This window comes from Topomyia yanbarensis, chromosome 2, assembly GCF_030247195.1.
Source record: "Topomyia yanbarensis strain Yona2022 chromosome 2, ASM3024719v1, whole genome shotgun sequence".
Taxonomy (NCBI): domain Eukaryota; kingdom Metazoa; phylum Arthropoda; class Insecta; order Diptera; family Culicidae; genus Topomyia; species Topomyia yanbarensis.
The window spans coordinates 451024760-451042122 of NC_080671.1; positions in this window are offsets into that span (position 1 = coordinate 451024760).

Genomic DNA, 17363 nt, shown 5'->3' on the forward strand with positions numbered 1-17363 from the left:
TAGCCATCGAAGGATACAATCGCTGAAAGAAGGGGCCATTTCGCAGTGAACTGCATCAAAAATGTTTTTACTGCGGGGAGAAAGCTTATCAAGATACTTTTAAGGGGGTCAGAAATGTTTAACGCTGTAAGAATACGGTCCACAATGTCAGAGAAATTTATTAAGCCAGCACTGTTTTCTTTCTCTGGCTGAGATATGGGAACACTTGGGGTTTTTGATGTTCCTGGAAGTGCTGGGAACTCCTTTTCTGAGCTCAGGTTACTGAGACCGGGAGCGACTTGCTTCGGTTTTGCACCAGTACTTCCTTGAGTAGTTATTTTAGGGGGACCATGAAGAGACACCTTCTGGCCTTTACGACGAAGCTTGGAAGAAGAAATGTTCTTCCTTTTTCTACTACTTCTAGGCACAGCAGAAGATGTTCCCTCCTGGGGTTCATCACAGTCGCCTTCGTCAGTAGACAAGTTGGTAAAGATGTTCGTAGAGATAGGTGGCGTAGCTATCTTAAGCATTTCTGCAAAAGATCGCCTAGAGCGTCCCTGAAGGGAACGCTTAAGATTTTCCTCGCGCTGTTTGTACGCGGGACATGAAGGGAGATTATGTGGGTTTCCCCCACAGTAGAGACACTTTTCGACATCTCTACCACAGGAATCATCCGCATGATTCCCACCGCATTTCCCACAGTGGGCTTTATTGCTACAATAGGAGGCTGTGTGTCCCAATTGTTTGCAATTAGTACAGTTCATGACCCGCGGCACAAAGAGGCGAACAGGTAGACGAACCTTGTCAAAGAGGAGGTAATTGGGCAGGGCAGAGCCGGCGAAGGTCACCCGATAAGAGTCTGAGTTGACGTATATTTTCTTACCGTCAGCTGCGACTGATGCTGAATGCAAACGTTTGCATTCCAGTATCTTCACTGGCTTAAGCATGGGGTCTTTGAAACAGCCAGTCCCATATTTTAGCAGGTCCTCGCAATTCAGACTCGAATCGGAAACGACCCCACTGACTTCAACCCTGCTAGCTGGAATATAGACCCTGTACTCCTTCGTAAAGGGCTCGTAGCCAGCAATATCGTTTGCCTGAGTAGAACTGTTAACCACCACCCGAAGCTTATCAGGGCGAATTTTCGATATTTCTGTCACGGCCGAATACCGATCCGTCAGAACTCGAGAAATCTGCAACAGATTCAAGCACTTTTTTTCTTTGGTCCGGAAGAAGATCACAAATGGCCGAGCTCGGATATACCTTGAGCCGGGGAGCCGATTTTATTTCGACGTCCATCTCACCTTGAGATGAACCGCCGTCAGGGGAAGTCATTTTTGCACGGGCCTATTGCCCAGTGCACGTTATTAAGACAGCCAAGAAGGGGAAACGAAAACTAATACTTAGCTTGTGTAGGTAACGGTATCCAGACGGCTTACTAAAAGAACACTGCTTCACTTCACTGACCGGCTAACGGTACTCAGAAACACAAAAGAAGGGAAAAATAATGAAACCTCAACTAGGCGTAGAGTGTGCCAATAACCTTGAACGCGGATTAACACTATTTGTCGCTATAGAGTGTACGGACCGATGACAAAAGACTTCTATCTCGACTGAGTGCTCGATAACGAATGATTGTCCATAATTTTGATGTTATTTGATATGCCGCATAGCAGAAATGTTTAAACCTCCGAAAGTCGCGCAAATGGCTCACTGAACGAGCACCCGCTGGTGCCCTAAGACAATTTCGCTAGATTTTCAGAGCAGCGTGCACTCAGTGCACTAGCGCGGCTGCCGGGAGGTTAACAAAAATGTTTCATCCGAAAAACCGAATTTCGTAATAACCGGAATTTATTATAAAGCGTTCCTGTGTGCCAGGCAGATTTTATATTTGATAGTATTGTTCGTATAAAATCAAGCTGGTGATGTGCCGCGTGATAGGAATATTCACTTAAAATATCGTCTAATTAAAATGCGGAATCACCGGAATGGGTCGTAAGGTTTCCCCGTGTGTCCTTATGACTTTACCTGTTTGCATTGTTCAAAGATCATCGTTGAAGTGCTGCGTGGCAGGTATCTTCAAGTATAAATGTTTCACAGACACGGGTACACAGTGGGACGAGCCCGGACTTAAGTCCAGATATGAAGGTCACGCGATATGTTCATCAATATTTTTCTTTTGTTGGCTTATATGTCAGAGACAATTTCGTGAGATTTTAGGCAATTCGGATGAAAAATTCAACCGATCAATTTTTCACAGCTTTAAGAAGGAAGTAACTCCAGTGTTTTTCGCATAATTTGCTCACAGCAACTTTATCTGATTATTTTAGTTTTTCGAAGAAACAGTTGATTTTATGGCATAGGTTACTTCAGCAAAATTATTCGTTTGATTAAATTACATCGTAACATTACAACAATTTAGTTACTAGTTCGTTGATTCATTGTTTAAATAACTGTTTGTCATGATAATTACAAAAATCAAGAAATTCAAAAGCCATAACAACTACGACGCCCGCGAATGCCTGCTATCGAACTATACTCATTCGCAAGCTTTTAATTTTCTCTATCATATAAGCCCTTGATAATTTTGCGAAAACTTGCGATAAGCAATCAAAATTTAAAAAAACTGCAAATGGAGGCGCGTGGTATTTATTGATATAAAATTTCAATAATTATTTTATAGCTAGAATAATGGCATGAAAACATGCCAGCTTTCAAATAATATTGAGAGAATGATCCACGAAGTTTATACCAGTGCATAAATGAGGGGAGCCGAGTAGAATGAGTAGTTGTTTAGGTGTTGATAGTATCCATCAGTTTGTTTAAAATTCAGTAAATGTTCCGACGCGTTGAAATATATCACTAAATGTTTCTGGAATTATTTCATGTTATCTTTCGCAGTAACTGTCAAATTTAGTTAACAAAGCTGAGTCCACGCTTACTTCGTTATATTCATTTATGTGAATCGCTGTTTTCATCAGAATTTGTGATATTGTTTCATCTTACGGGTAAACGAGTGAAGCTGTTTCTATTACATCTAAAATGCAAGGTAGCTCAATTTAGAATTCCTTTTTTTGTATATCTGCGTATCACACATATTTTCATATGCTGACCTACTTTAACAGAAATATGTCTAAAAAGAAACTCGATTTACGAAGTTATTCGCAACCTTCCTACCCTGCGTGAGCGCAAAAATTCTGCTCGTGAACTGTTTTTCGCTCATTGGAATCGCTCCCCTGAAGAAGGTGACCAGGAATTTGAGCTTTTCTGGAAATCTCTGCTGAGAAAATTTGAGCAGGCTTCGAGGAAACCAAAATATTTTGAGGTAAGATTTAAAGACTGGCTAGAAGGCTACTAAATCGCTCCTGAATCGAAACAACCGTTGCAATTGGGCCGACCACAAAAGAATTTTTCCATGAATTGTGATCGAGTAAAACGACGAAAGACCGAAACATTGCGTGCTGCTCATTCCTCGACGGAATTGGCATACGCTGCTCAAATGTCCATGCGTGCGGAAGGGAACATTGAAACTGCTAATATATTAAAAGAAGCAATCAATCCGCACCGAGAGGTAAAGGAAATATTTCCAGAAAAGGCGTTGGCTATAATTGTGAGGGCTAAACTCACAAAAACGCGTATAACATTGTTAGGGAGCCTGCCAAAGATCGATATCCTTCTTACTACAAAGTGGCCGAAGAAAAACAGAAATGTTATCCTCCTGGAAATTTTTTCATCGTAACGGAAATGAGCATCAGGATAGATCTTCAAGCTATCTTGAACAAAACAACTGAGAGATTGCTTCTATTTTTGGAGAGAGACAGTTACGCCATTATTCCGGAAACTTTAGTTCGTACAATAAAATGGGGCTGCGATGGTGCGTCTGGGCTTCCAGAGTACAAACAAAAATTCAAAAATTTCGCTGACAAGGATTCACACATATTCTTTATATCCTTTGTCCCGCTTCGCTTGTCAAGCAATGGCAATGTAATATGGGATAATAATCGTCCTGGGTCGCCTTTCTGGTGTCGACCAGTGCATCTTCAGTTTTTACCGGAAACCGATGAACTTATTCTACAGGAATGTGAACGAATGAGTGACGAAATAGATCGCTTGCAACCGTTCGAGACGATTTTCTGTGGTAAAAAAGTAGTGGTCACTTATTCGATGTACCTCACAATGATCGATGGGAAAATTGTCAACACACTAACAGGTACGAGCTCCGCGCAACGATGTTAACGATTTAGAAAAAATGGAATATGTAATCCCCACACAAGATTTTCTAATGTTCAGAATTTCATCACTACACGCTTGGATTAGATGCTTCGAGTGTCTTATTCATATATCTTATCGTCTTGAATTCAAGTGCTGGAGAAAAACAGAATTTGAGGAATCTTTCAACGCAGCCAAGAAGAGAGTACAAGAAGGTTTCAGACAACGAATGGGTTTAATTATTGATAAACCGAAACAAGGGGGATCATGAAGCAGTAATGATGGCAACACTGCTCGCATTTTTTTTGCAGATCCATTAACTAGTTCTGACATTACTGGGATAGATTGGTGTTTTGATTGATAGAACCAGAAACACTCTTATAGCTATAAACTGTGGCGAAGATATTGATCCAGACAAATTCAAAGTGTATTGCATGGAAACGGCTAAATTGTACGTCCATCTTTACCCATGGTACTATATGCCCACAGGCATGCAACGAGTGTTAATTCATGGTCACGATATAATGCGGTGGTCAGTTTTACCTGTAGGCAGGATGTCAGAGGAAGCACAAGAGCGGAGTAACAAAAGCATCAAGAAATGTAGAGAATCATTCTCTAGAAAAATTTCAAGGGAAAGTACAAATCGGGATATTTTCAACCGTATGCTCGTTTCTTCCGACCCACTAGTGAACTCGCACTTGGATCCCCCGAAAAAAACATGTCAAGAATCTACCTGTAGAGCTTAAGTTAATGCTGAAGCAGAAAATTTCTGACGAATCATCATCAGAATCGGACGGAAAAATAAATTATGCTGCATTTTTTAAGAATAAAGATAAGATTTTTTTATCAACATGAAATCAAACTGAGAAATCTTTTTAAATTATCGTTTGCTTAACTTTTTGTAGATAAATCGATTCAATATCCCAAAATAACCCAAGTAAAATATAATCTGTTTCATTAAATCACATGTGATGCGATGTGATATAAAGCCACAATGAATTCATGAAAATTTGTAGGTAATTGAGTTAAAACGGTTGAAAATATATGACACGCTTTAATCGGCAGTATTTGTTTGTATACGTACGTAAGAATTGCATAAAAACAGTGGAATTAAATCGCTGTTTTTCTGCAACAGTTACGTAAGTTAAAATTTATGTAGTTTTTCCAAAAAAAAGGGAGAATTAAAGCAATTGGCTATTATCTACGATGAATTGTACACATTTTGTACAGAACAGATAGTTGAAATATTAATTGTACTTTTGATAACATCACGAAATACAAAAATTGGTTTACTGACAAATATTCCTTTTGGCGCTAACGTCACAATTGCGTAAAAGCGCAGTACCGTGAAGTATCGCGCCAGGAAAACCTGGCCTGAAGAAACAAGAAAAGGTACACATTTTCCACCATAGAAAAAAATAAAATAGTGACATGGATAGCCCGAAAAGATTTAATAACCATGAAATTTAATTCTGGAGTAAACATTAGCGAGTTCGTCGTACATAGGGTTGCAGAATGAAAGCAATTTATGCTCTAATGTTCTTCTGTTGAAGAGTAATAGAATAAATATATTGATTTATGACAAAGGTGGTGCTAAGAAGCTTCATAAAAATTTGACTATGCAGAATACTAAAATAAATACCGTAAAACATAGAATTGATCTTTTTCGAATAACTTTCTTGAAATCAACGAAATGTAATTAATTGCATTTTCAAAGTAAGTACTAGTACCCAAAGATTCCTAACGTTGCAATTGTTGGAAGATTTATTTCGTTTTATTGAAAAAATAAAATAATTTTGTATTGAATTTTCAATCAGTCCCCGAGTCACTGGAGAAAAACTGATATACAGTTCGAAAACTTGTATATATTGCATATATCCAGGCAATTTCATATTCATTATTGTTACATCCCAAAATAAAACAAAACTCACTCTGAAGGTACAAAGTACTTTTATCGAACTTTTTCAGGAAAATAGTAGAAATTAAATAGTTAGGGATTATAGCATAACATGAATACCCGCGCAAATCGTAGGATGGAGTTGCAGAATTGAGCATATCTATTGTCATATCAGTTTTCGCCACGATCTGCAATGACATAGACCCGGTTATTTCCACACACCTGACTACGTCCTTACAAGCATTTTTATTTTGATAGTAGTCCGATCATCTATTTATTGAAAACGCTCGGGACCGAAACAGTTTTCATAGATGACGGAGATAACAAAAGGCGAAACGAATGTATGCATATAAACATATATTGGAAGTTATATTCGTACTAATAAAATTACTAATACATACGCAACTCTCCTGAAAACAATATAATTAAAATAACATGGAAAAATCTCACCGGGAGCTCCGTGGTGCCTTCATAACTTTCGGCTAAATGCTGGTACACGCGGGTCTCTCAATATTCCAACTTGGGACTAAGGAATACGCTCAGGAATTCGCTCAATCGTTACGTGTCTGTCGTTCCTGTACATAAGTTAGGTTCAGCTCCGATAGTTTCTTTAATGAAAAGTTCTATGGTAAAAGTGTTAAGTGGAAGAGATTGCTCGTTTCCTTGTTAATCTTCATCTGCGTGTAGCATCAGGGTTTGCTGGTCGATTATGTCCCCAGTGTTTAAGTATGGTGGTCCCCAAGGGGTTGGGGGGGGGGGGTGTCCAGGTCCATGTTGGGGAGTTGTCTTGGCTCTCACTCGAGATTCGCCAACCTTCTTGAAACAACGCCGAAAATACTCTCTTATTGAAAAGGATCTTGTCCGCAAATTTTCTTCGAGGGTGTTGCTACGCACTGAACAGAGTTTACTGGTAACTACGATAGTTATAGCGACCCCACATCAAATAACGATGGCCCGTGTCGCGGGGGAAAAAATTTCTTCAGCAATTCTTTACTGTTTGTGTTTGTTGAGGAATACGTCGGGAAACACGATATTTACACTTCTTCACGTCACTGGTTTTCACGATAAAACACATTTTAAACGATTTGGAGGAGCGGTCTGTACCGAAAATGATAATTTTTCCGAGTAAAAAAAGAGTTGCGAAAAAAGTCAACTACTCTTGAAAGGGCCTTAAAATCACGCAATTCCGATATACTGGACCGGCTTCAAACGATTGGATCGACGGAAGCCTTCTATGTCCTGATGTACAGTTTACCCAATACCCACGCTTTCACTTCGCGGAAACACTAATCCTCCTACTGCAGCGAAAACGGATTCAATACATCAAACTTTCCGTATTTATCGGAAATAACAACACACTTTCCGGAAAATTGTAAATCTGCAACTACAGCACCTCGAACAAGAAAATTTCTGACGGGAACGAAAACAATTTGCGTGCGCCGTCGACGACTGCTACGATCCTTTTTCAGAAATTAAATAGTTAGGGATTATTTGCTAAAAATATTTCCACAAAAACGCATCAGTTATAGTGGCTATAGATGAATGTCGTTTTCAATTTGAATTTAAGTTTTTTTTTAAATATTATTAGAAGGCAAAATATTCGTCGCCCTTAAATACCGGCTGGCTTGTTAGTATTGCAAATGCTTTACTCCACTATATGGGGCTGAATTTAGGTGTAAAACTAAAATTTAAATCAGCAATCGCTTCAGAAAAACCCAACTTAATAAATGTTTGAAGCTTTATTTTGGCACTATTCAAAAATCCGTATTTTGAAAACATTGTGAAAATGTAAGAAACAGAAGTTTTCGTTTAAGTTTCATTAAGGGGGAATAAGGGTTTCAGAATAAAAACTCTTCTTTCACGATTTTTTTTTTTGAAATTTGTGTAACGCAAATTGATTGAAACTTATGCGCATTATACTGCATCATTTCAATAATATTCTTTACTTTTTCCATGCAAAAATACAGACAAGCGACTCGGTGACAAAGCTTTTCGTAAAATGTCTCTGGAAAAACACGATTTGCGGTGTTAACTGCCATTCCAAAACTACTTAACCGATTTATTTCAAACTTTACATACACATTCTATGTAAAAAAGTTATTGAGATAATTTTTCAATTAAGAGTTTTTTTACTCATAAATCGCGGAAATGCAATTTTTCAAGAAAAAATCCGCTATTTTATGAGTAGAAAGCCCCCTCAATTGAAAAATTATCCCGAAAATTCAACATAGACATCAACATTGTTTTTACACAGAGTATGTATGCAAAATTTGAAATAACCCGATTAAGTGGTTTTTGAACGGCAGATAACACAACAAATCGTGTTTTTGCAGAGCAGTTCCCCAAAAAGCTTCACCACCGCGTCGCTTGTCGATATTTTTGAATGGATAATTTACAGAATGTTATTGAAATGACGCAGTAAGTATAATGTACAAAAGTATCGATCAATTCGCTTCACACAAATTTCTAAAAAAATCACAAAAAGTGTTTTTTACGCTGAAACCCTTAACTAACCCCCCCCCCCCCCCATTAAATATTAATGGATTGTCATAATTCGACCACCAATCAATTCAGAGGATTGCCAATTACAATTTTCGCAAACTTGTGCAAGACTTTCCGTAACGCAGATTTCGTCACCTTACTCATAAGCATCATACAAATCACATCGCTTGATAAAAACTTTTATTCATTAGTCAAAGGTTTCGAGTGCCATTGAAATAATTAATTAAAGGAAAGAATAACAAAATTTTGTTTTTCATATTTCATATTTTTCTCTGATGCTAAAATGACTCTTGATATTACCTGAAAACTGAAAAAATACCATTTTATGTAAAGGGCGAACACGAAATTATTGCGACACATTCAACAGGGCATAACTTTTTTACCATTGGGTAAAAATCAACCAAATTTTGCACACTTTCTCATTGATGTGTATTGTTTACATGCTGTTAAACTTGAAGTCGTATTTTTCGATTCAACGAAAATGGAGTTGAACCAACGCGAGTCGAGAGAACAAATTCTTTCCAAACACCTGGAATTTCCTGACCTGTCGCACCACAAATGTTGAACATTCAACCGTCTCCAGAGTGTTGAAGCGGTTCCAGGAGCGGTTGACGCTGGACGACGGCAAAGGAGCTGGAAGAAAACCGGGACCGAACAACAAAAAGACGGAGGGAAAGGTGAAGCAGATGATTAAAGCAAATCCCAACGTCTCAAACCGTGATTTGGCAAAAAAAAATCGGCATGTCGCAGAGCTACGTCCAGCTCTCTTCTGCTGGACTACATACATACAAGGTACAGAACTTCCCAAACCGCGATGAGCGGCAACAATCGACGGCTAAAACTCGATGCTGAAGATGCTGACAAAATATGGCTGCTGTGTGATGGATGACGAAACGTATATAACGTATGACGTATAGCCGATTTTAAGCAAATTCCGGGGTTGGAGTTTTTCACCGGCAAGAGCAAGTTCTATGTGGACAACAAAATTAAGAAGAAGAAAATGTCGAAGTTCGCCTCCAAATATCTCATTTGGCAGGCCATCTGCTCTTGCGGACTGAGGAGTGAGCCTTTCGTGACAAAGGGCACAGTAAATGGCGAGATCTACAAATCTGAGTGCCTCGAGAAGCGCCTTTTGCCGTTCTTGCAGCAGCTTTTGGCCAGATTTGGCATCATGCCACTATTCTAAAAGTGTCCTGCAGTGGTATGAGGCCAATTCTGTCCATTTTGTTCCAAAGGACATGAATCCGCCAAACTGTCCGGAGCTGCGCCCGGTGGAGCAGTACTGGGCAATGATGAAGCGGGAACTTCGGAAGAGCAAGAAGACAGTCAAAGACGAGAAGGACATGTTAAGAAAATGGAAAAAAAACTGAGAAACTGGTACCGGATGACACTGTAAAGACTTTGATGGAGGGCATCAAGCGAAAATGCGTTCAATTTTACACTCAAGGCCAGAGTTAAAAATATTCAAATTCATTGAATGAAAATTGATCATATTCAGCCGCATTCATTTTCAATATTCAGTGACGCAGCTGAAAACGTCAAACGAACAAACCGCGCATTCATCCATGCACATTTTCATTCGTCTCCGATTATTACACGAAGCGACCGTACAGTAACGAATCAAACGCATCAAAGTAGGCCCTGGCACAATGTAAGCGATGATGATTGTTGTTTCATATGCTTTACCGGCATTTGAAAACATTTTCCTAGATAATTGGTGAAATGAATATATTGTACGATATTCAACGGAATGAATAAGGATGGATATTTGAATGAATATTATTTCTATTCACCACGAGTCGCATCAGGTTCATTTTCAGCCGTCAAAAAAGAACTTCGATTATTTTTAACTCTGCTCAAGGCTCCACCGATTAACTTTTCTTTTGATTTTTGAAGTGAATATATGTATAAAACTCCCCTTAAATTTTGGTTTGATTTTAAACATTATAAAAAAATTGGCATGACATTTTCGGTGTCGCAATAATTTCGTGTTCGCCCTTTATTATTTGTTGAATATGCGTATAATGGAATGTGCTTATTCGACCCTGGGTCCATAAAGGGAAACGGGTCCATCATAGGAATATGGATAGCAGTTCGAATTATCGAATTTCACTAAGGAAATCAAGTTGAAATGCTTTAAATTCTAATTATATTGTTTGAAAGACTCGGTATTATCAATTGATAGACTATTACATTAAAAGTACAACTGGTTTTATCCAAATTCTACAAAACACAAAATAAATTCGCACTATTCTCAAATTTAGAAACTGATTCCTCAAAAACAGAAACCAAAGTATTTTTCGCAGATCCTATTTTTATTCCATTTTAATAGGGCTTAAAAATCAGCTTTTTTAAATAAATTGTTGTTTAACAATTTACGTAAAAAAGCTTATTTTAAAGTTTTAATAATATGGTATAAAAATAAAATCTGTGAAAAATTCTTTGGTTATCTGTTTTTGAGGAACCAGTTTCTTGATTTGGGAATAGCGCGAAATTCAATAACTAAGTAAAGTTACTGTTTTGGTCTCGAAAACACCACCATAAATCTTACTGATAATTAAAGCTTTACAAAACTGAAACAAAGACCCACCCCCCCCCCCCCGCCCCCCATAATGACGCACACTTAAGGCTTCGGATCAGAAGGTATTCTTAAGTTTTTTTTATCGCTTTTGAGCGGCTTTTAATTTTTTACTCCACTATCGGGGTTAGGTGTCTGTGTAAAATTTGAAAATAACTTTGCTTTGATGGGTTTTGTAGTTTTGTTTCGATATTTTTATCGATTTTTCTATGTATAATAAACGTACTATGTTGAAAAATCCGTGAAATCTATTTCATAAAAAAGTAAAATTTCCATACAGCTATTTATGGGCGAAACATAGATATTGAGCACAGAATGAACCTAATCGAATATTGGGAAGCATTGCGCAAGAAAAGTTTTTATTTAAATCTCAAAGCCCCCCCCCTCTCCTATTGTGACAAATGACAAAGTAGGCTAAGATGCCAAATATCACATCATTTGGACAATTCTAGACCCCCGCACACTTCGCTTGAAATTTTTTAAATTGGTGCTATGGGAAAATATGGAGGAAAAATATATTAAATGCTATAACTTTTGAAGTAGCACACATAAAATTACAATTCATACCTCTTTTTAAAGGAAATAATCTTAGTATTTGAATGGAGATATTTTTTCTTCTCGAAAAGTACGGTAAAGTGGGGTACTGGGCCATTTTGTCCCCAAAATCCCCTATTTTTAATATTTTTTTTGCTCCTGGATGCAACTCATACATATTTTGCAGTGCAAAAATCGAACGGTACCTTTTTGACCCTTGTCCGAATAAGAGAAGTTTGGGTTGTAGTGCCTTTTCTCATTCATATTCAATTTTATCATTTTCTCTTGCATATATCTCTATTATTCTTCGCTCAATTTTAATCACCTGTACCTTGTTGGACGTGGAAAATCCTTAGGAATAAAATAAAAACAGATTCGTAACCGGTAAAATTCATAAACATTAAATTTTCTGACATTTAGTCACGCTTTCGCATTTTTATCATTAAATCGCTCATATTAACTCCATTTAACAATAAATTCATATTTAATTTACTACTTTTAGTGTAAAATACTCTTAGGGATCACATGAGAAAAAAAAATTTCCTGGAAAAATAGGGGAAGTTGAGGTATTATGACATTTAAAGAAAAAAATGTGATTTGTAGAGTTAATGTTAAATTTGATGTTTCGGAATTTTACCGGTAACGAATCTATTTTTGTTCTAATTCTAAGAATAATAGAGATATGTGCACGAGAAAATGATCAAATTTAATATGAATGACAAAAGATCCTATAACCCCAGCTCCTCGTATTCGGACAAAGGTCAAAAAGCTCCGCCCGATTTCTGAGATTTGTTCACATTAGAAAAACTGCAAAATATGTATGATTTGTATCACGGAGCAGAAAAATTATTTATAATAGGGGATTTTGGGGACAAAATGGCCCGTTTTCCTGTATTTTTGAGAAACAGAAATATCTCCATTCAAATACTAAGGTTATTTCTTTAAAAAAAATGGTATGAATTGTAATTTTCTGAGTGCTACTTCAATAGTTATAGCATTTAATATATTTTCCCTTTATATTTATCCATAGCACCAATTTAAAAAAAATCAAGCGAAGTAACCGGGCTCTAGAATTGTCCAAATGATGTGAAATTTGGTATCTGAGCCTTTGATGTTTGTTGCAATATGAGAGGGAGGGGGGCTTTGAAATTCAAAAAAACTTTTTTTGCAATGCCCTACTGCCCAATTTCGTCATACATATATTTTACAGAAACTTGCTGGATATTCGGCAAATATTCATTAACATCTTCGTCAGATATGTGACAAATAGAATCTCGGCCTATAAGTTGAATATATATATATATATATATATATATATATATATATATATATATATATATATATATATATATATATATATATATATATATATATATATATATATTATATATATATATATATATATATATATTATATATATATATATTATATATATATATATATATATATATATATATATATATACATATATATATATATATATTATATATATATATATATATATATATATATATATATATATATATATATATATATATATATATATATATATATATATATATATATATATATATATAATATATATATATATATATATATATATATATATATATATATATATATATATATATATATATATATATATATATATATATATATATATATATATATATATATATATATATATATATATATATTTATATATATATATGTAATTTATTTCCTGTACTATAAAAATGTGCTCTTGAAAAATCAGTAAAATTGAAATCTTCACAAAAAATTAAATGATTAAATGACACAACCAAGGAAATAATTAAAAGGGCAGAAATTTGCACGTGCGAATCAATTATAATTCTTTAAAACTATATACTCGTCAGTCCTGAAATGGGGCAAAAGTTTTGATAGATTAAGATTCATTGGCAAAGAATATTGCACGCTTGTGAAAATAGCTGCATTTTTAATTTTTGGTCAAAATACTTATCTGTGCAATGCCATGTGCGCTATCAACGGGAGTATTGATGCCTTCGTAGTATATGTCAAAAAACTGAAAACAAACAAATTGATAGAAAGAAACGATAAAACCTTTTTCCCGTTTTTCATGAATAAAACAATTGATAAAATTGATTCTCACAAGAAGTTTTTAAAAAATGTCATCTATATAGATTATGATTATTATAACTATTTATTCAGTAAAGCACCATTACAATAGTGATGTTCGGGTATGATATAGATATAATGGAGTATGAAAATCTTCGGAATATACAGGGTCTTCGATTCATGATTAAGAATCTCATAGAGTGCCATATCTGGGGGAAAATACGTTCTACACATACCATTCAAATTTCTAACTGTTACAAATTTATTGAACCTTTTCTGTAATGAGCTAGTTGATTTATTTTGGTTGTGATGAAACTTTCAACGTTTGTTTATGCTGTTGGCTGGACTTTGGTCAACTATCGGTCTAATACTTCAACGGAAGAAGAGGAAAATCGAGGATCGATCGATCGATTGATCTGAAGTGATAGGTAGATAGGTGTTAAAATCTGTCTAACTCTGGTAAAAATTGCTGAAATTTAATGCAGTTTAGTTTGGATGATGTTGAAAATAGAAGATACCTTTTCGATTTACAATCGATGCATTAAAAAAATATTCATATTTTACCGTAGAAAATTGGCAATTTTAATACATTCATAGCTCTTTGCAATAATATAATTGGGGGTAGGTTAGTACGTACGAGATTTAAAGTAAACTTAGGGCCATAAGCTTGAGATATAAGCTGGTGTGAAGAAATTTGCGAAATGAATAACATTTTTTCAGAAACTTCATTTGTTACGGTTTCCTAATTTCATTAACTTACAAATATAAGGACTTTCTAATGTAGGGTGACCATACGTCCTGGTTTCTCAGGACATGTTCTGGTTTTTCACTGACTGTCCTGGTGTGTTGGGAAGTCAAGAAAAACGCTTGATTTGTCCTGGTTTTTGTCCTGTAAGCATGAAATATTTTTCTTTACTGAATCTTCGCTTTATTTTCTCAGGTTCATATCGCAGCTACGACCAATCGTAACCATAACTGCGACGTAAACTAACCCTCAAGCAAAATATGACAAAGATAGTTTTATATACTCAAATCCCTCAATTGTACCATACGATATCTTTTTTAATCTCTTAACTTTCTTCTCTTACGTGGAAATTGAAAAGATAAAGAACGAGGCGTTCGTAAATAGACGAATTTCGCGCTAAATCGTATTCAGAGTAGGCAGCACCCTCTCAGATTTTAATGAAACTTTCTGTCCATGAAAACTTTGTCACAAAAAGCCACTTTGCGTACTTTTTTTTCCAAAAATGATCTAGACTGTCTTTTGAAAAGGCCAACTTTTTTACCATTTTTTTCAAATGCTTATAGTTTGAAAATGACAAATCCTACAAAAAAATGTTGTGGGAGTGATTTTCACAAAATTAGTAACATTTTTGAATAAAAATATTGCAAAAATTCTTCATCAACTTCTACACTGAAAAAAATTGATTTTAAAAATTTAAAGTCGATTTACAAAAAAACCATCTTTGATTTGGATGAAATTTTGTTCCAAGATAGGTAATTATGTTCCCTACTTACCGTCCAAAATTCAAGCACCTTCAAGGAAAAAAAGTTATTTGAAAAAAAAAACTTTTCCTTTGTTCAAAGTGAATATGTTTTCAATGTATTTTCATCGAAAACTAAACCAATGAAAGTCATAATCATCTCAGATTTCCCAACTTCTAGTTACCTGTTACATGCAAAAAGTATCAATAACGAATTTGGTATATATTCATAAACTTGAATGAGGGCAAAGATAGGCCATTTAACATCATCGATATATGCGAGATTTAACTTAACACCACCTGGCCGTGTACGAAGAAGTATCTTGTCTATGTACCCGCTCAGGAAGTAGAGATTGATGGTGTAGTCTCCAACAGGGGCCCTAATTGTGAAGTATGGGGTTCGCTCCTTCAAGAACCCTTTTCTTCGGCCAGTGAAAATTCTGGTTCGCAAACAATTGCGTTCAGGAAAAATCAAGGAGTATATGAAAAAACTTATTTTCCATCAGCCTCATTTCGAACCCTTCGCCGAATTTGCTCTTCCAAACTTTGATCTTTTGGACAGGGCTAGTCTACCTGTTCGTTTTTTTTGTGCTACGAGGCATGAGCTGCCGTCGTTGCAAACAATTAGGCCTAAAGCGACTTATTGCAGAAACAAGGCACGCTGTGGGAAATGCGGAGAGAATCATGAAAAGTTTTCCTACTGTGGAGAGACTCCGCATGATCTATCGGCATATCCGGCATATAAACGCTTCACTTCGATAAAAAATGCAAAAGAGCGCTACGCCACAGACGACGACTAATTTCTACATTTCCTTGTAAACTAATGAAAGCTGAAAACGCGATTATTGGCACTGGTCCGTCGACGGATTAACGGACGGATCATCAGAGAAACAATGTTTCATCTGGAGGCTAGGACCTACGTTGTGTATTCGATTCATCCTGTGATTGGAATACACGGAACGTTCGTCATATGAATGAGGGTCATGATTTCATTCGGGTGATATCTTGGGTTATGTACAATCATTATACGTAGAATGCTCATCTCCGGCGAATTGGGATCGTGGAGAGCGGTCTCTGCGCTTGTGCTGGCGGTCATCGCGATATTAAACATGTTGTCTGGTCGTGTTCTAATACCAGATGTCCGTTTAGCGCTCCAGTCCTGTCCGAGATGCTATACCATATTCGTTACTGATACTTTTTGCATGTATCAGGCAACTAGCAGTTGGAAAGTTGGATTATGAGTTGATTATGACTTTCATTGGATTAGTTTTCGATGCAGATGCGCTGAAAAAAATTCAGTTTGGAGAAGGAAAAGATTTCTTCAAATAACTTTTTTTCTTAAAAATGTCCAAATTTGAATTTTTGACGGTAGGTAGGGAACATAATTAAGTATCTTGGAACAAAATTTCATCCAAATCAAAGATGGGTTATTTTTTGGTAAATCGACTTTAAATTTTTAAATTCGATCTTTTTCAGTGTAGAAGTCGATAAACAATTTTTTCAATATTTTTATTTAAAAATTTAACTAATTTTGTGAAAATCACCCCTACAATATTTTTTTGTGGGATTAGTCATTTTTAGACTATAGTCATTTGAAAGCAATTGGTAAAAAAAGTTTGACCCTTTTCAAAAAGACACTCTAGATCATTTTTGAAAAACAAAGTATGCAAAGTGGCTTTTTGTGACAAAGTTCTCATGTACAGAAAATTTCATTAAAATCTGAGAGGGTGCTTCCAACATTTGTACGAGGTGGCGCTATTCCATAGCATAGCACCTGTACTGCTCTAGCCTGAACGGTAAGGTAAAGTACTGTTATGACAGGCATAACATACCCAATGTATAGGAAATCCATAGAAAATGAGACTCTTATGCGTATCACGGCAGTGTAATCCGTTTTCAAGAAAATTTGGCAGCCGAACAAATCGAAATGGTTCCAGTTGTGGACCAATCTCTGGCCGCTATCAATGTCGATGAAACAATGATAACTAGAGCTTCTTCCTGGCTTAAATTGCCTTTAAATCCAGGATCCGAAGAATTCCTTTTGGTGCCTCTGAGAAGACAAATTGAAGTCGTTTTGGTGACT